Here is a 22011-nt window from a genome sequence, read left to right on the forward strand (position 1 = left end):
ATTTAAACTTGCACCCTTGTGCACACTCAGGGGCCTTGGCCACGTATTTAAATGACAAATGGTTGAAACGTCTGTGCCATTTGTGAATACAATCCTCATGTATAGCGCCCCCTGGGGCGCTTGGGGTATTGGCGCACATAGCTTGGGCTTCACCAGTGTTACTTCCGCCTGTTTGCCCCCTCCCATCCAGGACAAACAGCCCATCTGAACCAACAGTAACACTGACTAGCACAACCCCATCCCTGGAAATGGTGCACACATCATTATCAAAACACACTTTAAAACCATCACGCAGTAAAGATGACACACTTAAAAGACAGCTTTTCATGCCTGGTAACACATACATAAACATCATGATCAGTGTCCAAACATTGCATGTAAAAAACACCACTGCTTGTAATAGTTCCTGTAGAACCATCAGCCAAATTGAGGCTTTTTTCCTCTTCAAGTGGCTTGCAATCTCGCACATGTCCTCCAGGGGGAACCATGTGGTGGCTGGATCCTGAATTGATAATGAAAGTCAGCCTGTTTACTTCTTTCTTCTTCACTGTTGCCATGGCAGCTGAACTCACGACGTTATCAGGAACTTTCTCACAACATTGGTCTCGCAGCTGCGCCGCTTGCTCCTTGCTCCTTTGGGCTGGTCACCATGGAAACCTGGCTGGATGACCTTGGCTACTTCTGGAGCTTGGCAAACCTTGGCACGGTGCCCAGGAAGATTGCACCGAAAACAACGGCCTGCAAACGCCTTTCCAGTGGCTTCCGATGGACTTCTAGCAACTGCCCCCCCCACTGGGCTCCTTGCGCATGTGGTATCGCTGCAAATGGCAATTCGAGCCACAAAGCCAGCAAAGATTATCGGCAACACCTTCAGCACGTTCTCTGGCGACGTATGCACTTGCTTCGCCCACTCTGCCTCCAGCAGACTGGCCCCCTCTGAAACCCCCTCCTCTCTTCTCCTTGAGAGTAGCAGCCTCTCCATCCGCTGCCTCTGGTGGGGTTGGGCCCTGGGCTTTGAGCCTGGCATCATCCCTCTGGAATGTCTGCAACTGCCTGCCAAGGGAGCGGTCTCCAAGACCTCTGTGTGGCTCTCCATGTCAGCCATTTCAGCATGCATCCCTGTATTGCTCTCAGCCATTGCTGTGGGGTTTTTCCATTCAGTTAACCCCTCCTTCTCAAGACTAGGGACATTGCTGCTTTTACTGCTGCTTTTCCTTTTCCCAGGCTTTTTACACAGTCTCTGGGTTTTTCCTCTCCACTCCTCCGACCCTTGGGTCTCTGCCATCCTTCCACACCCCCGGGGCTGCGCTTCCAGCGTTTACTCACTCAGACCAGCTGCTGCGTAGCTCTCCTCCGGGCAGGAAGTAATGGCGGCATTTCCAGCATTTTTTCACCAGTGAGTTCATCTGCCTCTGCTGATTGCAGCAAGCAGGTTTCTCGAACTGGTCTTTTTGTGAGCACTTCTGAAACAGCTCACACTGCTATAAATCACCCTTTTATTTTATTTTTAAATCATCTTTATTCATTTTCACATAAAGAAAAAACCATACAAAAATACAAAAAATAAGAAAAAAGAAAAAAAACATGAGAAAAAACAAAACAAGCACACAGTAAAAAAAGAAAAAAGAAAAAAATATCTAATGATCTTATATCAACATCAAATCATTTAGACTTCCCCGGTTCCCCTCCCATTGATTCCCCATTTCGAAATCTTTGTAAAACAGTTTTCACATACTACCAATTATTTTCCAATTAATTACAATTTCCTCTCTAATTATCTCCTTTCAGTTTTATCTATTAACTCATTTTTTATATACATACATTTCCAATTAAAAAATTCCCCAACTTAAAGTTTTCATCAAAAAAGAATTCCCTTTTAACACTTCATTCTTCCCTCCTTCCCCCGGACCCCGGTACCCCAGAAAAGCCAGCAAGTTCCATAATTCATACCAGTGTCAGACTTTCCAATCAATCCAACCTTAAATCACGTAAATAAACTTTTTAACCCACCCCCACCCTTTCCACAAACTTCCCACAATATAATGTGAACCCAGCCTGTTGTTTCCCCATTTTTCTTGCTGCTTCCCAGCACCCTCCTCCCATCCCAGTTTCCCAGTGGTTTCCCAGCACTCCCTCTCTCACTGGGAGTGCAAGGATCCTTTCTGGTTCACAGTTGAGGGGTTCTTTAATCAAGTCCCAAGTCTGACCCACATCTCTCACTTGTGGGTCATTTTGCCATCCTTTTTCCTCCTCTTCTTTGTATCTTTGAAATTCTTCACGAGTGTCATTGTTGCCTATCTTTTGTAGTTCTTCCTCTCTTGTCTCAGAGCTGGTCTGTTCTCTTTCCTCGTCTTTTTCCATGTTGTCCCTTGGTTCCTCAAGTCTTTTATTAATTTGTCTCAATTGGGTATTATTCTTGCCCAGCTCATCTTTAATGCACAAAAGTTCTAGGTAGATCTTTTGGTAATAGAAATCCTGTATTAGTGTTGGAACTTCCATCGTCATTACTCTTTAGTCCCGTGGGAAAACAGCAGATAGTGAAGCCGGATGTGGCAGGAATCAAATTACATAGTGGAATCCATTTTAAGTCCTGTCCTGGCTATTCCATTAATCCAAATAAGACACATCAACCCGTCATATTATGAACAAAATTTTTAGTCCATTCGCTGGTCTCTCCAGGGACCAAGGTCCAACCTTCTGGAGGGTTTAAAAGTCTTATTTTTGACGAATTGGTTGCTCCTCTCCCTTCCCCCGTCAGGGAATTACTGTATCTTAAAGTACTCAATGTGGGAGACCGACTTCCGTTTTTTTAAAATCTCCCAACATGTCCATCTTTAATCAAAATTTTGCTGCTCAAGGTTTTTACTCACGTGGAGTTCTTTTTCCAATTCTTTAAATTACAGAAGGCATCCACTGCTTACTGGCTGAAGGATCAGGGCTTCGTTTCTGGAGGTGATGAAGGTGCCCAAGATGGCTCCCGCAACTACCACCCCGCTGACTCTCGAGAGCTCTGCGGCTTCTCGGGCAGCGGAGGAGTTGCATTTCGGAGCTCCGCCGGGCCCAAAAGCCCCCGGGAAGCACGACCCGGGGTTTGTGGGGGTCCGCGCGCCCCCGCGGGAATCCCCCCCTCCTCGAAAGCCAGAAGCCTTGGAACTCGAGGCTTCTGCGCCCTCACGCCAGCGCAGCAGACCGGAAGTCCCCTATAAATCACCCTTTTAGCACCTGGGTGACCTTTAGATCCATAACCTGTGATGTTTTATTGCCCTAATGAGTGTTTTATGGCTCAATTAGGGCTTTGCCAAAGTTCACAAAGGTCCGGCATGCTCCCAGCTCAGCGCGTTTCTTGGCAAAAAAACAAAAAACCCTCTGCAGAGTACATTTTCCTATTGCACAGCAGAAAACGTGTGTGGCTTTCTGGAAGTAGCTCATGAATAAAGTCCACAAAGAACAGTTTCTCTACTCTACTTAACTTTATTTACAGATTAAATACAGACTGAACCCTGGAGAGGTAGCCGGCACGGTGCTGCCTCGTCCGAGCGATATCGAAACTGATTTACAACACACAGAGACAAAGAACAGATTCCTGTATGTAGGGACCTCCCAGTGATCAGGTGACTCACAGCACAGTTTAACCCCTTAGTGGGTACTTGCTACTCCTCACATCGTGGGTCGTCTTTTTGGGGGGCTGATTGACTGGTGCCACTTGGGTTTCGCCTGCCACGTAGAAAATTGTCACAACCTGTAAGGTTTGGAAGTTAGGCATTGGTTCAAGGTGTGGTGGAGGGGAGGTTGTCACACCTGCCCCTCCCAGTATGCATAAGGTATTCCATTAAAGGAATCCAGGGTTTCGCCATGCTTTTGTCCGATCCCCTTTCAGGGGTTAGGGCCACACCAGAGCACCTGGGAGCATGTTGGGGTGAGCTTGCGCCCACGGTAGGGCCAACGCTCCCCCAGGGTGTTTACCCTTGCTGACATTTGATGGTGTCCAGTGGTCAGTGCTGCCCTGCCTGAGGTGTGGGGCAGCCAGTCGAACCAATGCCTAAGGAAACCACTCACATCCTGTAATTAATAAAGTTGTGGCCAAAATTATGCCAAAAAACTTAAACTAATATTGACGTCATCTGTATCTTTCCTGGGAGGTCTCAGGGGTCTTCAGACACAATGCACTAAAAGCAATACAATGTCAGTACAGTGGATGCTCAGGTTGTGAACGTGATCCGTGCAGGAGGCATGTTCGCAACCCACAGTACCGCATTTGCACACACGCAGGTCACAATTTGATGCTTCTGTGCTTGCACAAACTGCGATTTAGTGGTTCTGTGCATGCACAAGTGCCGAAACCCAGAGCACAACCCGAAAAGTCGCAACTCGAAAAGACACATACCCGAGGTATGACTGTACTTTTAAAAAGAAGAAAAGAAGAGGAGGAGGAAGAAGACTATGAAATATTGAAATATCATGTCTACTGTTGGTGGGTATTTTTCTGGGTGCCCATAGGGATTTTCTTAGATTGGAATCTATCCAATCACGATTTCTCAGAGCCATCATTAGGATCCCCCCCTCCGTAGAGGGTGCGGTCATGAGACTAGAGATAGGCTGGCAAGCATTCTGGTATGTGGCCTTGGAGGCAAAACTCTGGCTATGGCTCAAGCTATGCTTTAACCCGGTGGGCATGGCACCCTTGATATTGAGAGATGATTTCCAATCATCGTGGGAAAAGGAGATCATAAAGGAAGTGCAGGTCTGCGGATTGTCACACCTCTATCTGCGGATTGTCACACCTCTATCTCTATCTAAGAGCTAGTGTGGTGTAGTGGTTAAGAGTGGCAGACTCGTAATCTGAGGAACCGGGTTCGCGTCTCCGCTCCTCCACATGCAGCTGCTGGGTGACCTTGGGCTAGTCACACTTCTCTGAAGTCTCTCAGGCCCACCCACCTCACAGAGTGTCTGTTGTGGGGGGGGAGGGGAAAGGAGATTGTTAGCCGCTTTGAGACTCCTTCGGGTAGTGATAAAGCGGGATATCAAATCCAAACTACTACTACTACTACTATTCTTCTTCTTCTTCTTCTTCTTCTTTCTGGAATCTATGACATATAGCCAAGCCAGAGCCCCTTATCTCGTGGAAATCCACTACGTGGAATACCATAGACTTCTCACAGCTGCCAGATTAAATGTCCTCGAATCGGCGGTCTTGTTGGGAAAGTACAGGAGAGTCCCATTTGAACAGAGAACTTGTCATTGTCCCCTGGGAGTGGTTGAGTCAACTGAACATATTCTTTTGACCTGCCCTTTTTATGCAGACCTTAGACAAAAACTTATAGATCCACTCCTATGCCAATTTAGCCCTGTAGCCAGAGAAAGAAAGGTTTTGCTTTTACTGAATAATGTTACTGGAACAACAGCCTCCTTGGTGGCCAATTTTCTTTTTCTGGCCCTTAAGCGTCGTAAGGTTAAAATTGACAGCGCCGACATGGGTCTAAATGTATAGCCTAATTTATTGTCTGTTTCAGTTTAAAAGTTTTTTTAGATGTTTAGATGTTAAATGTCTAGATGTTTTAAATTTTGTATGGATAAATGTTTATTTCTGACTGATGGTCGAATAAAATTGAATTGAATTGGGATTGAATTGGAAATATCATGAAGCACAATATTAGAGTATCTCAAGCAGGAAACTCACCTTTAGGCCCACTATCTTGTGATCTCTTACATTTCTCTGGAAAAAAACAAGAATACAAATACAGATAGGTATTATTACTCTATTTTTCAAAGCAGGTGTTTTACATAGGAGCATCCTGGGAGCCTTAAGTGCAGAAGATTAAAGAGAGGCAGGAGCCCCTCACACTCTCTAGCCATACTTTTAAAAAGAAGAAAAGAAGTGGAGGAGGAGGAGGAGGAGGAGGAGGAGGAGGAGGAGGAGGAGGAGGAGGAGGATTAGGACTATCAAATATTGAAATATCCTGAAGTACAGCATTAGACTTTCTCAAGCAGTATAGTGAAGAGTTAGTAAAATATATGAGAAGAAATGAGTGACTTAAGATGTGAGGTCAAGCTGTACCACTGAAAATCCATATGGGTCCTATGTTGCTTTCAGTGCATACTAGATGCAAAACCCACAGTGCTGCTCCCCGTGACCCCTCGTGACCCCTTGTTCCTTGCCACAGCCAGGCACCCACCACCTGATGCTCCCCACTACTGGCTGTTCATCTCCTCCTTCCCCACTGCAGCCATGTCCCTCCTATGTATATATTGCAAACTGTTATTACCACATATCAACTCTTATAATAACAAGTTAATGGCACGGCTAAAAATTAGCTGCTGTTAATACAAAAGGAAGTGAGTCAGCATGAGTCAGCGGCCTACAATGAATCAGCAAAGCCTGCATGATTCATGCAGCATTTTACCTACATATGTCATTGATTGTGTGTGTTGTGTGTTGGTTGGTTGGTTGGTTGGTTAGTTCATTGGAGAAAGCTGGTAGTATTGATGTGTGTATAGTTGGTTGGTCATTTTGCAGATACAGTGGTACCTCGACATCCAAATGCCTCGACTTCCGAGGGTTTCGACTTACAAAGTCGGCAAACCCGGAAGCGGAAGTATTTTCGCCGTGCACATGGTCTGCGCCTGCGCAGAAGCTGCACGCACGGTCTGCGCATGCCCAGAATCGCGCTTCGCGCATGCGCAAAATGGACGCTTCGACATCCAAAGGTTTCAACTTATGAAGCGTGCTGCAGAACGGATCACCTTCGTAAGTCGAGGTACCACTGTAAAGACTTTTAAGAATAAAAGCAGAAAATACTCTGCAAGGACACTCTTCTCATGGACTCTTATGCCGACAAGAGTCCGAGGACCAGGCTCAGGAGACAAAGGGAGTCAGGACCTTTGCTTTTTCCAAACACTGAGAGTTATTTCACTGCCCAGGAACAATGAATGACTCATCAGCACAACATCCAGCAAAGTTATTGCAACAGGAGTTCATCAGAATGTATTGTGGTACTATTTGTTTAACAGTCAATAGGTGGGCCTGTTCCCCATGCTCTTTATTCTACTAGGAACGTGGATTTGTTTATTTCATTTTCCATTTTTAAAATATTTTCTTTTAAAGATTTTCTTGGGTTATAAAAGTAGGTGCCTTGTCTCTATTTTCAGGTCGTAGAGTCATTTTGAAATGTATATCCTACCCTTCCTCCAAAATGCCTATCTGGAGATCTGGAAGAGAGAGAGAAACCCCAAGGGCTTTCTCAGCACCAACCCAAGTCTGCTGCTGGCCTTTAGTTGTGTATCAAGGAGCTGGTAAGAATGGCTCACATAAGTGCAGGAAAGAAGCTTGCAATTTATCAAAGTCTATAGGCACTTTGTGGCTAGTTATTCATTAAAAGGATACTCACTTGCTTGTCTTGTGCCTTTCTCAATATTTACAACAATAAATGAAAAAGAGTAAATCTTACCACACACGTACCCAGCTTTTCATTCAGTTCCTGGGATACTTGGTACAATTTGAGCAGAACACTAGCCTGAAGCAGCGCATCCTGCATTCATCGTACAGTAATGTCATAGCCTTTGTCCTCCTTTTACAATTGTGCAGGTTACCTTCCTATGGATACCTGTATGATGTGTGCTATTTTCATAATAAAATCACTGCTCTCAAAACCACCAACAGGGAAGCAAATTCCTTTTAATTTAATTTGTGCCCAGCACAAAAGACCCTACACATATTTGTCCATAATTTTGAAGGTTCCTTTCCCAGAAATACTTCTCTCATGTATGCTGTTTTCATATATGACTGTAAAACAACAAGGGGATTTATGTGACCTGTTGTTAGCTACCTCAAATGGAAAGGCTACTCTTGCAGAAACGTTGCAGCAGGTATTCTTTTTAATTTTTGGAGGGATTCATCCTCACTGAATGGCGGGGATAACATGCCTGACAATTTCATCCAATTCTGCCAAAAATAAAAGTTATAGAACAAAAGGGGAAATAACCAAAATAAAAGTTTTACACTGAGCACAGAGAACAAAAAACAAAAACAAAAAAATCTTGGGCCTGTTTGCCTGTAACTTGGCAGGTGTTCTTCACTCTGGAAGCGTTGGCTGTGCTCTATTGGATGTGCTCCAAAAGGCATGTTGTGGATCTGCCCAGAGACTCACATGGGAGAGAGAAAAAAGTGATGATCACTTCAGCCAAGCTCAGGACAGCTATAGCCATGGGCAGAGGGAAGAGGCAGTGGGGAGGGGAAAAGGAAGGGCTGCAGAAATCCTGCTGGGGTGGAAACTGCTCTTTCTGACTTAGTTTCTGCATGAAAGAGTTCTCTCTAGCAGTGGATCTGAAAAAAGCAGGAGGCAGATCAACCACAAGAGATGTCCTGCATAGATTGAATTACTAGGGTCTTGGCATTTCCAATGACTGAACTCACAGTTCAGGAATGATTAAATCTGTATCACCTTCCCAAGGTGACAAAAGGCACTCTTAGGGATTCCAGTGGCAATATTTAAGGTACTGGTAGGTGTCATCTCCAGAAACAGAAAGCATGCATTTAATGCTTCTCTCTAAAACAACTAGAAATTAATTACTACAAATTTTGGTTTCTCTCCATATTTCATTTTTCTTCTTAAATTTAGTCTGCCATGATTCCGCATTTTTTTCATGAAAATTAACCAACATTTTAGTCCTTATTTCTCATAATTCACATATTTTAAGGCCAATTCCTTTAATATGATGCATTATTTTCACTAATATGTGTTTTGGGGGTATACTTCCCTCTACATATTTCTGGTTGAAAAACCCAGTACCCTGAGGTCTAGCTATATTGAATTCAATGTAGCTGGAGGCAGGAGCCCCACACACTCTCTAGCCACACTTTTAAAAAGAAGAAAAGAAGAGGAGGAGGAGAACTATAAAATGCTGAAATATCATGAAGCACAATATTAGAGTAACTCAAGCAGGAAACTCACCTTCAGACCCACTATCTTGTGAACTCTTATGTTTCTCTGGAAAAACAAGAATACAAATACAGAAAGGTATTATTACTCCATTCAAAAAATTGGCATTTTGGTTTGCATCTTGGTTTGCTAAGTCCATAGCAGGTAGATCCCCATTGAAATGTAAACTGCACTGAATTTGCCAACTACCTGTATATGTTGGGGAAGTGACTCTGGTTGCCTGAAGTAGCTGTCGCGGTCACACTGACCTGCACATCACCCCCGGACGTTTGACGGTCTATTGGTGATGTGCCAACGACAAACAAATACTCTCAATCACTCACACACCTCAGACAAGGATATAGTAAAATAAAACAAGATGGTTTATTGAATGTTCTTATGCGTAATGGTTACTGTACAAATCTTAAACGGTTTCCAAAATCACAGATGGTTCCTATACCGGCCTAATACCTCTAAATATGAATTACCGGCCTATTACCTCTAAATATAACTAATAACAATTATCACTAAACTCATAACACTATATCCTGTCTATCTCACTATTTAACAGCCACCACAATATTAACCAGCTCTTATCTTCACACCAGCTCCTCTCAACTATATCACTCTCTTCTCATCTAACTCTCCCTCAACTCTCCTCCTCTCCCGCCTGCCTGCTTCTCTCTATATACACTCTGCTTCTGGCTGGAGAGCTCCCATTGGTCGTTTCCCTCCCTGGCAACTTAACCCCTTCTAGACCCTCTAGAGGTGAAACGCCACAGTAGCTTTTAAACTATGCTCTTTTTCACAGTTTAAGGAGCAATTACTGGCTGTAGTAAATACATATTGATTTAACTGGTATGTATTTCTTCTCTTTATCTAAGAACACACCACTCATTTTTATAAACATAGGTACAAAAAAGGTTTCTGTAACAGTTCACATCTACAGTTAAATGACATTAAGGAAATGGCAGATTTAAAATACTTACTGCAGCAAACAAGAAGGGAGATGGAAAGCAACAGAATCATTAGGAAGGATGCTGGCCAAAGATAAAGGGCATCTGAAACACATTAAAATCTCAGTTACAGCCACTTATTTCTCCAGAAGAAGATTTCAAGTTGCACAACTAACCTAACCAGAGTCTGCCTTTGCCACTCACATTTATTGCCCCAAACTCTCCTGAACTTCCCATTTTGGGAGGGATTGAGCTGAAGTTGTGCCAATGGGGGCTTAAGCTGTGACCTGCCTGCCTCTCTGCTGAATAGTGGATATGAGATAGAAGCCAGAAGACACTTCAGCCATTATCCCAGATGATAACTGATGAAATGCTGCTGAACAGAACTGCAGACATACCGTAGATTATCTGGATAATCCATTCAAACAAAGAGGCTGGTGTACTTCAGAGGCATCAAAATTGAATAAATTTCCCAAACCTCTCTCTTCTTGTTGTACTTGTACTGAAAACACAGTGAAAGCATTGAACCTCTTGGCCCTTTTGCTTCACCCCTACTCACCAGAGATCAGGATTCTTGATTCACTCGCCATCCCTAGCAGTTCATTGATGATTTCGCAAGAGACTTCACTGTCAACTCCTGATTCTGTTGTAATGGAACTGGAAACACTGAAGTTCCCAGCCTTGGTCTCTGTGATTGTAGTGTCTGACTGTTTACTTCGGACTTTCCCTTCACTGTCCAGCCAGAGAGCCTTGGGCTTTGGGTACCAACCGTGGAGCTGCAGATGAGGCCAATCCCCCAGCCTTTATAATCTACCAAGGCAATGGTGGGCTCTGTTCCTTTTGCTACACAAGAAGAATGCCACATATTAATTTTCCATCATTCCAAGTATCATAGAACCTGTCTAGAAGACATGGATCAAAGATATGAAGAATAGGACTATACCTGTACAATTGTTGGAAGAAATAAAATACAAAATTGCAAGATCCACTGGTCACCATTTATTAAGTACTGTCAACAGGTCTGTCTACTATTTGAATAAATTTAGGCATCTTTGTACATTAATCTTCATGTAATGTACTTTGGCTTTGTTAAAACTTAATTTATACTATACAGTATATAGCAGGAATAGTATATATTATGCAAATCTGTATCCTCTTTTGCAAGTGGGTCAGAGGGTCGTATTCAATACAGGTTTTTTTTTCTTGTTCTTCCTGGTAGACATGCTGTTTTTGATGCATTTTTGTTATTCTGATTATCTTGTTTTGAACTTATTTTATTTATATATTTATTGCATTTATAACACGCCACTTTTGAGTCAATGCACTTAAGGTCATTTACAATTTTAATATAGTAGAACAAAAATGGAGTGGCAGAGACCTCTCAGGTTGACTGACAACTGATGGCATTTGCTCCTGGCCTCAGCTTCCTTGCCATCCCTCAGGACAGATGAGACTTTAATTGCCCCAGAGAAGGTGAATGAAGGGCTGTCCCAGTAGTTTTCTCAGGCCGCTGTTAATTCCTATCAGGAGCTGATGCGCCAACGATCCCTAGCCTGAGCATCCCAGTTTCTGATTTTCCTCAAGGAAGACGGTAGCCCTAGGGACATGGGGGAGAGGCTGCCTCCATGATTCTGTCAAGTCAATTGGATAGTTTTGTCAGAAATCAATATGGACTCTCTGGTCTGGGCTCACTTGCTTTTATGGGTTAATATAGTTAATGATTATTTGGTCATGCATTTGATGTGTATCGCTTTGAGCACAAAGTATGTGGGGAAATGGTACACAAAGGATACTGGTAAGTCTTTTTTCACTTTCCTCTAGAGTTGGAAGCAGCTCGAAAAGGAGATTGCTGCTTAAATAGTACACATTCACATTTTTTTGTTTTGTATTTAATGTTTTTACTGTATTTATATTTCTATTATAAATATTTATATTTAGTGTTAGCCACCGTGAGCCCGGTCTTGGCCGGGGGGGGGGGGCAGGGTATAAATAAAAATTTGTTTTTTATTATTATTAACTAAATCTGTATTCTACAGGCACACTTATCTGAAAATGTGGCATGTATAGGATTTTACTTTTGTTTTTATATAACACATTTTATGTTCTTACTCTATTTCAGTTTAGATCTGATAAAAGAGGACATGCGTGGCAATGGGACTAAGCAACCAGGTCTAGGTGTTGGGGCGGGGACTAAGAAATGTATTGCATATATAGTAAAAATATAAAAAATAAGCTATGTACTCTGTTGTAAGTGGATGGATGCTGTTTTTCCCCACATCTTGTCAGCATTTCAGGAATGCTGGAGATCGAACACCCTGCTCCAATATTGTTAAACCCCAATACTAAATTTACAAAGTTGCAGATAAATTGTGTTGTGAAGCACCATGTACGCATGTCACACACTTACTGCTCTGTCGGTCCCACAACACTCAGTGATCCACTTTCCTCATGTAAATGCTGATACAGAGCTTTGCGCAACACAACATATTGAGCTATAAGAAATATTCCATAATGAGAAACTTCATCCTCTGAAGTGAAAAACAGGTTTTGTCTAGAACATAGCTGTAAAGTTCTCCCTTTTTTAAGGGAAATTCCCTTACGCTGAATAGGCTTCCTTGCGAGAAAAGGGAAAACTTGACAGCTATGGTCTAGAAGTGGCTGGTTCTGCATATGCACTGAAATGAATGACTATACAGTATGGGAGATCCATATTCAAAAGCAGGAAACCCCCTACAAGTTGAGAGACGGTCAATGATACCCCCTACGTAGAAGTCCAGGAAACTAGTACAAAAAGTATCACTTGCTAGTGTAACATGGGAGTGGCAAAGAAGCAGCCATTTTATGTCCATTACAAATGAAAAAGCAACCACCTCTACAGGCTTCTGTGGCTAGGGAGGGTCTCTGCAGAAAGGAGCAAGTCGCTTTCATTCTTCTTTCTCTCAAACGCACATTCATACTGTATTTGTAAACTTACATTTTGCATGGAAGCCCCTGAAATTTACTATCAGAAGTATATTTGCAAATGTGGCTTGAAAGTTTCTACACTAAGGTAAAGTAATCCTATATATCCTGAATGGAAGCGAGCGAAAAGCCTCTCTCATTTCTCCCTATCACCAATTCATCATTAAACAAACACATTCCAATAACTAAAAGAATGAAATGTAATTCTGGAAATATTTTTTCTTACCTTCTTAGCAAACGGTGAGATTTGTTTGTCAGTTCCTGTACCTTGCTCCTGCTTCAGGTGGACCTGTGTTACAGGAATTATTTACTTTGATTTTCCTGCTCTGCATCAAGATAAGAAACCGTTCACAATTTGCTCTACGGTTAATGGCCCTGTAAAAGTCAGCACCAGCCTCCAAAGGATAGAGGAGTGCCCTGTGCAAACACTATGCTCCACAGATACGGTACTTGGAGAGCTAATGCAGTGATTTGAGGGCTTCATCTGAAAGGACAGTCCTATATGAATGTCCCTGTACCCCAAGTCTGGTTTAAAGATAACCTTAAGAAGGGAGAACAAAGACAATGAAGTACTGCAGCAACAATCAGCATCAGGACAACAGCCCAAGCAGTCGCACAAGTCTCCTGGTCACAGACTTCCATTCTATGATGAGCTGTGTTGAATTTCTATTTAAAATATAGCAATTATATCTAAATGTGCATCCAAATGTAATGTATAAAACAGAACATGCAAACTGATACCGTCTTTTCCTGATTTGTTTATGCTACTAACGTTAAAGGAACAGATTCAGCAGCATATGCAGGCACAGAGCTCATTCATTCTAAATCACAATAGACCAGGCAATCTGAATTTATGCAGTGAATGTGCAGTTTAGCCCCGTTTATTGCCTTGCTTGCTACAAATCTACTTCTACTCTGCTATGGTTTCTTTCTTCTCAATAATTTGATGTGATTGGCATCTACATGGAAGAGTGCGCTTTCAATGGTGAGGTCAAACTGTTGGAAAGTTACAGCGCCTGCTGTGGCTGTGGAAACTGATACCAGGGACACATGTTTTCCTATGGTTGTGCTGCTGTAGAGGCTCCATGGCATTTACTGTGTGTGGAGACCCTCTATCCCAGGCCTAGAAATAAATTCAGACATGACTCATATATTTAGTTTGGTTTTTGGTAGAATTTAGGCCACAGCTTTATTGAAACCCAAGTGGCAACAGCCAATCAGCCAAGTGGGGAAAATTCCTTCCGTGCCCCTGAAACAACAGCAGACGACACACGACGGCATAGCAAGGTCAAGCGAAAGCCCTAAAATTAGGGAGCGGTGGGCGGGTGTTCCAATGCAATTCAACTGGAGAAGGAGGACTCTACAGTGAACGCAGTGCTTAAATACTGGTTCATCTGACTCTTTGATTGGCAAGCCCTCAGCCCAATTGTACCCCATCAGATGGACCACCAATAGGGTGTTGTGGCTGCTTCAATTGTCCCACCCCAACACCTAGACCTGGTCTGCTGGGACCCACTCTCTTGCAGGGAGGACCCGGTTTCTCTCTGTGCTCCTCCTAGCAGTTATTCCTCATCTGGTCACTGCTGTGGATGCACAACCTGACTGTCTGTCTCCAGGCACTGCGGTCATCTGCAAGGGATTCCCATGTGACCGGGTTAATGTTGGCAGCCTTCATGTCACATCTACAGACATATGATGTACACAACTACATTTACTCTTAGATCCTGAGATTGAGAAATGGCATCTGTCAAGAGCACACAGTGTCAAGTTCTCATAGGCTTTCCTACTGGAGGTATGTCTCATTGTGCCACCACCAAAGGGTTCTTTAGAGCAGGTATAATGGAAATGTGAGCACAGCCCAAGGTGTACTTGTGGTTATGAAGTAGAACAGAACCCGAGCCCTTGAACTGGTAAGCGATGGCTTTGCAGGATGGCTCCACTGCCCCAATGAGATCCGTTGATGGATACCTCTTACAGGTATCTCTCCACTGGTTAAAATTCAGAGTTTGCCAGGGAACCACCAGGGGTTAGTGTGGAAACCAGCCAGGAGGCGCAAGGGCTCCAAGATGCTGGCACCTTGGAGCACCTCCCGGAAGGTGGTGCTGAGCCTCTCAGTGGAGGGGGTCCTCGGAGATGCTCAGGGTTCGCAGCAGCCTTGGGGAAGCATTTAGGGGTCAGACCTGAGCACTGTGAAAGGGGAGGTGTCAGAGATCAGGGAGTCAACTAGACTCTTAGGCAATTCAAGTGGGGAAGGGAACATGCCACCCCTTCCCCCAAAGTGCGCAGGAGGGATAAGCCCCGGGAACAGAAGCAACGTTTGGGGGGGGGGCACAGTTCCTTTGTTGGCAGGAGTCCAGACGGGCGGCACTTCTGGATTCTGACTCGGACCTTGCCACTCTCTTATAGTTTACCAGTATATTTAAATCTCTGCTTCAAAACACACACTGTCTTTTGTTGTGGTGTAAGACTTTTCAGTAACTCCCCCTTTCACCGTCCATCTTTCAGATACATGGTTCTCAAAGTTTCCTTCAGAAATTTTATTTTCTTCACCTTTTTCTCAATGGTATAATGACATGCCGCGCACCAGTAACTAACAAGGCTTTCAGCTCAACAGCTGGTGAAATCCAGATATGTGCTTATGTAAGATTTAATATGGGCAGCTGGAATATATATGTGACCTGTGGACTTGTTGGATATTGTTGGTGTGTGATATTACTAGAACCACTTTATATGAGAATAAGAATGGAGTCATTTCCTACACGGCTTGTTAAAGTATTATCATTGTTGTTGTTTTGTATTTGAATTTCAAACTTCATGAGTCTACACATTTGAAAGTGAAACAGGGCCACCCACATTTAAGGTTGCATGTTTAGACCTTTAAATGGAAATCATCACAAATTTTGCAGCATGAATGCTTCTATTCCCTCCCCTGGGGAACACCCCCACATGTGGCTGCAGCAACTTCTCAAGGATGTTTCCTTCTGGTGAACTATTCAACGTATCTATGACCCTCAGGCACATTCATTTAAAGATAAAATTTGATGGTCAGAAAGGCAGCTTTTCATCCGTTATCCTGTTTCCCAGCAACAGGAACCCAGTAGATTAGTTCACATGAAAGAGAGAAGATTCAGAATGAAAAATTCATTCTAGGGAAATAAATAGGAAACATTTTTCCAGGATAAAATGAATGGGGCTGCACCCCAGCAGCTAATGCCCAATATATACTCCCATGCACACAAACCACCCCCATGTAGCCTGCCCCCCCATGGCCTATAAAAACTGCATTGAGAGACCTCATGGGCCAGGTGTATGCCACAGGCCTTGATCCCTATTCTAGCAGTTTCTACTGTGAAACTGGGTAGAGCAAGTCCGCTTACCCTTTTGGCATGACAGCATTGCAGGACAGCAGTGGCTTCACTAAGGCCTCAACGAGGGAATTGTGGCATCAGTGCCCCATCCAAATAGGTGGCAGAGGCATAAGTTCTCACCACATATCAAGAGTCGAATCCTGGCCTGCACCCCTGATAGGCAAATGGTGGTGTAGGCTCGGACATGGGCCGGGCCAGGGGGGCAGAACCGATGGAGCAGGAAGGCTTCCCTTGGGTCCGGTTCCTGGCCATTTAAACAGCCCTCACCTGATTTTCATTCGTCGGGTTCTATCTGCCCTTTTTCACCTCATGACCATGGCTGTGCCTTCAACACCCCCTCCCCACCCCTCCGAGATCATTGCCGCTTGTTTCGCCTCACCTCTCTGGAGCAAAATCACACTTGAGCTGAAATCCCTTTAAACTGAACCACTTGTGAAGTCATTATCTGCGAGGTATTGAGCTCCAGCTCTGCCCAGCCTGCCAGCTTCGCAAGCAGCATAGAGTGGTGCCGGAGTGATCATCAGTGGCGTTGAGAGTGGCGGCAGCGGCACAATCACTTGGGCTGCAGGGCGGCAGCGACATAATTATTTTGGCCAAGGAGCAGCAGTGGCTTGATCATCCTCAGCTAGTGAAGTCTCCATTGCGTTGTCTTTGAGTGTTCGACCCATGGGCTCAGCTGGCAGGAGTGGCGCTACTTGCCTTATCAAAGCAGGTGATTGGCGGGAAACAAGAAACGAGAACAAAGCGTCCTGTGATCGGTGAGTGCCATTTTAGATTCAAATCAATTTCTGCCTCGTCAACCGCAATGGACCTCGGGAGGCTGAGTTCCCTTTTGCAGGTGAGTTGTTGCCGGGTTACCAAGCACAGAGGATCCTGGGAATTTGAGTTCTTCTGCCTTGGGGGTCATGTGTCTGAGGGTAATTTTCGCCAGTTTGAGAGTGTGGTCTTTGTTTTCAGAAGCCTAGATCGCTGCCTATAGACCTTAGATATATAGATAAATAAAGGCACAATCGCATCTTTAAACGGGGCTTAGTCTAAGCAGGCATTTGGTTTTGTTTGTTTGTTTGTTTGTTTGTTTGTTTCATTAACACTGTGTTAAGGAGCAGGTGCTGCCTCCTACAGCCTCCTACAGGCAGAGCCACATGCTGCTTGGGAGGCAGGTCCTCTGGGTCAGGCAAGCAGCTGAACAGATTGCTGCCCCGCTGGCCATGGGTGTAGACCGGGGGGGAAGGAGGGGGCAGCTGCCCCCCCCAGAAGAAAAAAAATGGTATTTTACAGACCATAACCAGCACTTTCCCCCTCCAAAAACTGAAGTGGAAAGGGCCTTGCTTTCGCAAGAGCAGCTCTCCACTTTCTGGGGGTGGGGTGGGGGGCAGGAACACAGCTGTAACAAAAACACATCAAATAAATAAAGCAAAGTGGCTACCGGTACTTAAGCAGTTAAGACAATGGAGCAGAATATCCCTTCAGGCAAGGTTCACCCTATTCACCCTATTGTTCTTCATTAGGAGTTGTTAATGAGCATTCAGGGATTGCATTAACAGTTCTATTGGCGATTAAAGGAGGGTGCAGAGGATTCAATTTGACTAAGGTGGCCCTGCAAGGCTAAAAGGAAGTGAATAAGAAGGGGGGGCTGTAGCTTTGACAGACACAGTGATGTTTATAAAAAGCAGTGGTGCCCCTCCTCCTGCATCTGTATACTGTAAATCAGGGGTGGCCACCTCCCAAGAGACTCTGATCTACTCACAGAGTTAAAAACTGGGAGTGATCTACCCCCTTTTGGGGGGTTCAGGTCAAAGCTGTTGAGTTTTTTTAAGGAAGGGAAGCCCTGTTTTGGGGGGTTTAGGTCAAACTTGTTGAGCTTCTTTTAGGAGGGAGGGAGGCCCATTTTTGTTTAGGTCTTCAACATAGTTCAGCTTTTTTTAGGGAGGAGGAAAAGTTTGGGTGAGCTTTTTTTAGGGGTGCCAGTGATCTAGCAGTGATCTACCACAGACATCCAGTGATCTACTGGTAGATCACAATCTACCTGTTGGACGTGCCTGCTGTAAATCAAGCAGAGAGAAAGCTGCTTACAAGGCTCCTGTACAGGTGTACCGGTATCTTCCTCTTGCTGCAGAGTTCTAGCATCACAGCGTCACCCAGAGGCACCCACAAATGTGAGTTATCCCTCTCTCTATTTCTTCCTTCATTCATTTCCTCCCTCTTCCATTCTTAATAAAATATGGGTGGGGGCAGATAAGCCCCACATAGAAAGCCCATCAACATGGGGGGATGACTCTTTCAAATATAGTATTTACTAGTAATGGGGGGGCGGGGAGAGGCACCTAGGCCTCTAGGAGTTGGCTGCTATGCCTAGGACAATTCAAGAAAGCAGAATGATGCATATTCTATGGTGATATATCAATAGAATCATGGAATTGTAGTCGGAAGGGACCACAAGGGTCATCTAGTCCAACCCCCTGCAATGCAGGAATTTTCTCCCAATGTGGGGCTTGAACCCACAACATGGTTGAAATATTATGCTGATATGCAGCAACGCTGCGGAACCATCGTGACTGCGGCCCTGTCTTGCCTCGCCCTCGCCCGCCCTGCCACCCCCTCTCCCCTGCCTGACCCTCCCGTCCTCTTGCTGCAGAGTTCCAGCATCACAGCATCACCCAGATGCACCCACAAATATGAGGTATCCCTCTCTCTATTCTTCCTTCCTTCCCTCCCTCTTCCATCCTTAATAAAATACTGGGGGGGGGGCAAATAAGCCCCACATAGAAAGCCCATCAAAATGGGGGGGGGGTGTGACTCTTTCAAATACGGTATTTACCAGTAATTGGGGGGGAGGCACCTAGGCCTCTAGGAGTTGGCTGCTATGCCTAGGAGTAGGACAATTCAAGAAAGCAGAATGATGCATATGCTATGGTAATATATCAATGGAATCATAGAATTGTAGTTGGAAGGCACCTCAAGGGTCATCTAGTCCAACCCCCTGCAATGCAGGATTTTTACCCCAAGGTACCCACAGCATGGTTGAAATATGCTGATATGCAGCAACGCCTCAGAGCTGTCGTGACTGCGGCCGTGCCTTCCCTCGCCCTCGCCCACCCTGCCACCCCCTCTCGCCTGCCCGACCCTCCCGTCCTCTTGCTGCAGAGTTCCAGCATCACACCGTCACCCAGAGGCACCCACAAATGTGAGTTATCCCTCTCTCTATTTCTTCCTTCCTTTCCTCCCTCTTCCATTCTTAATAAAATATGGGTGGGGGCAGATAAGCCCCACATAGAAAGCCCATCAACATGGGGGGATGACTCTTTCAAATATAGTATTTACTAGTAATGGGGGGGCGGGGAGAGGCACCTAGGCTGCTATGCCTAGGAGTAGGAGAATTCAAGAAAGCAGAATGATGCATATGCTATGGCAATATATCAATAGAATCATAGAATTGTAGTCGGAAGGGACCACAAGGGTCATCTAGGCCAACCCCCTGCAATGCAGGAATTTTTTCCTAAGGTGGGGCTTGAACCCACAACATGGTTGAAATATTATGCTGATGTGCAGCAACGCCTTGGAGCCGTCGTGACTGCGGCCGTGCCTTGCCTCGCCCTCGCCCACCCTGTCACCCCCTCTCGCCTGCCCGACCCTCCCGTCCTCTCCAGCCAAGCAGGGTAGCCGCCGCCGCTGCCAGCCCCAGAAGCACAAGGTGGCCGCTGCCGCCACCACGACGTCGTCAGGCCAGCTGGCCCTGTAGCCCCGCCCATGTTCCCACTTTCTGGGCCCGCCCCTGAACGACCATGGCTTGCCCCCCCTAGTTTTGATCCTGGCTACGCCCCTGCCGCTGGCTCAGTTAATATTTAAACCACAGTCACTAGGTTTTAAAAAATAAATATAATATAAAATAAAACAATAAATCAACAAATACAGATAAACAAGGCATTGGGCAATATGTAACTTCTGCTTGCAATGTAGTCTCGGTTCCCCTAGGTGCGCCATGTGGGTGGCTCCTCGGCTGCAATTGGCTGTAAGCCTATACTTAGGTTTACCGGAGGAGCGTTTTGACTCCCCTTTCCCCAGGACATCTTCTGACGGTACTAGTTTAAACATGTCAACATAGTCCCCATTTAGGATCTTAGCGCTTAATTTGGGGGTCAGATGAGAACTTGGGGTGTCATCAGTGGTGGTGTGTGTGGACTTCTTTGCATCTGCCACCAAGGCCCCATCTTTCCATTCCAAAGTTCCCCCAAATTTCTTCCGATGGGAGTTGGCTCTTCGCTCCCAACACCAATCTGGCAGGCCCCCAAATCTTCCCCTTCCCCCCAGTAACAATCAAGTGAGGCGTTGCTGTCATACGCAGAACTGGATGTACCTCATTCCTCGGTGTACAGCTGAATTTCTGTAATACCTTCTATGTTGGGCTGCTCTTGAGTGTGGTTTGGAAGCTCAAGCTAGTGCAGAAAGCTGACTGGTTGATGACACATGACAACATTGGTAAAACAGCTGCACTAGATATCTGCTTACCACCAAGCCAAGTTCAACATTCTTGTATCAATCTACAAAGCTTTGAACAACTTATGCCCAGGGTACCTGAGGGATGACCTGAACCCTTATATCCCAGCTTGTTCACTGAGATTTCTGCAGGAGTGCTATTTGTCATCCCCAAGTTGATGGGGGTTCATTTACAAGAAAAAGAAAACAAGCCTTTGGTGTCATTGGCCCAGTCCTGTAGAACACTCTGCCAATAGAGATTCAACTTTTAAATACTTGCTGGAAACTTTTCTATTTCACCAGGCCTATGCAGGTAATTAAGACTACATCCTTCCACACTGATGTCTGTTTTATTTTTTTTGTTAATGGCTTCTTAGAGTTTTATTGTATGGCTTTATGTTTGATTGATGTATGTTTGTTATATATATATTTAGTTATTTTTGTTATTTTCGTTATATATACATTTTAGTGATATAGTGATATACAAATATTTTTATAAAAAAATAAATAATAAATACATTACTGTTTATTATTGTCATCTGAAGTTTTATCTCTAATTTATTATGGGCTCTGTAACTTCAGAACTAGATAGTTAACTAGGGAATATTCCAATGTGGTTTAACGAAGAGGAGACTGGCTAAAGAGGTGGGGGGGAATTGTTGAAGAAGGATGGTTGTTCTCATATTGGTAACAGGATTTGACTGATTTCTATTTATGACTCTACAAATGAGGTTTTTAAAAACCAGCAATGGCTAAAAGTATGAGCAAATTAGCAGTGGGAATCTTTTTTTCTTTTTTTAAAGGTCAAAATGGATTTTAAAAATCCCTAAACAATTTTTCTTGCTAGAATGCCCAGCACTATTCCCACTACTTGTATTGGCTTGTCATGCCAAGTATTATTCCTTGAGAAGACTTGTTTTGTATCAGAGGTTCTGCCAAAGGGCTTGGGAATCTAATATGGATTACAGTATCTGTAATCGACTCCTGTATTCTGAAGGCTTGTCAAAATTACAATGTCATCTAAAGTAGCAGAAGTTCTATCTACATGTTGCTTCTGCATTCTGATCTGTACTGTAGGCGTGTATGAAAACTGCCAATTATCACTACATTGAGATACCTTCCAATAATTCTCTGAAAAAAGTACAGTGAATTACAGAAAACAATGAGTTTCTTGGGGGTGGGGGGATTACCAGTGGATATCACCTGTTATTCTTGCAAAGGATTATTGCATCTGAACCAGGAAGCTGCATCCTGATTCTTTTTCATACATAAGAAGAAAGGGGGGCACTTCAGAATACCTGTTATGTATTAGTGCATATAGTTTTCACTCAGGTCCTC

The 22011-nt window shown here is 44.4% G+C and overlaps 1 pseudogene across 1 annotated transcript in view; it reads right to left on the reverse strand.

Annotated features, from left to right (window-relative positions):
• Positions 1–10736, reverse strand: part of LOC148683927 (butyrophilin-like protein 9) — a 31742-nt pseudogene extending 21006 nt beyond the window's left edge. Inside the window, exons 1-4 of the transcript XR_015946502.1 lie at positions 10431–10736; positions 9905–9976; positions 8949–8984; positions 5678–5713 (exon numbers count right to left, since the gene is read on the reverse strand). The product of XR_015946502.1 is annotated as a butyrophilin-like protein 9 (transcript). The remainder of the gene's footprint in view (positions 1–5677; positions 5714–8948; positions 8985–9904; positions 9977–10430) is intronic.
• Between the last annotated feature and the right edge of the window lie 11275 nt (positions 10737–22011).

This window comes from Zootoca vivipara, chromosome 12 (genome assembly GCF_965207765.1).
Source record: "Zootoca vivipara chromosome 12, rZooViv2.hap1.1, whole genome shotgun sequence".
Taxonomy (NCBI): domain Eukaryota; kingdom Metazoa; phylum Chordata; class Lepidosauria; order Squamata; family Lacertidae; genus Zootoca; species Zootoca vivipara.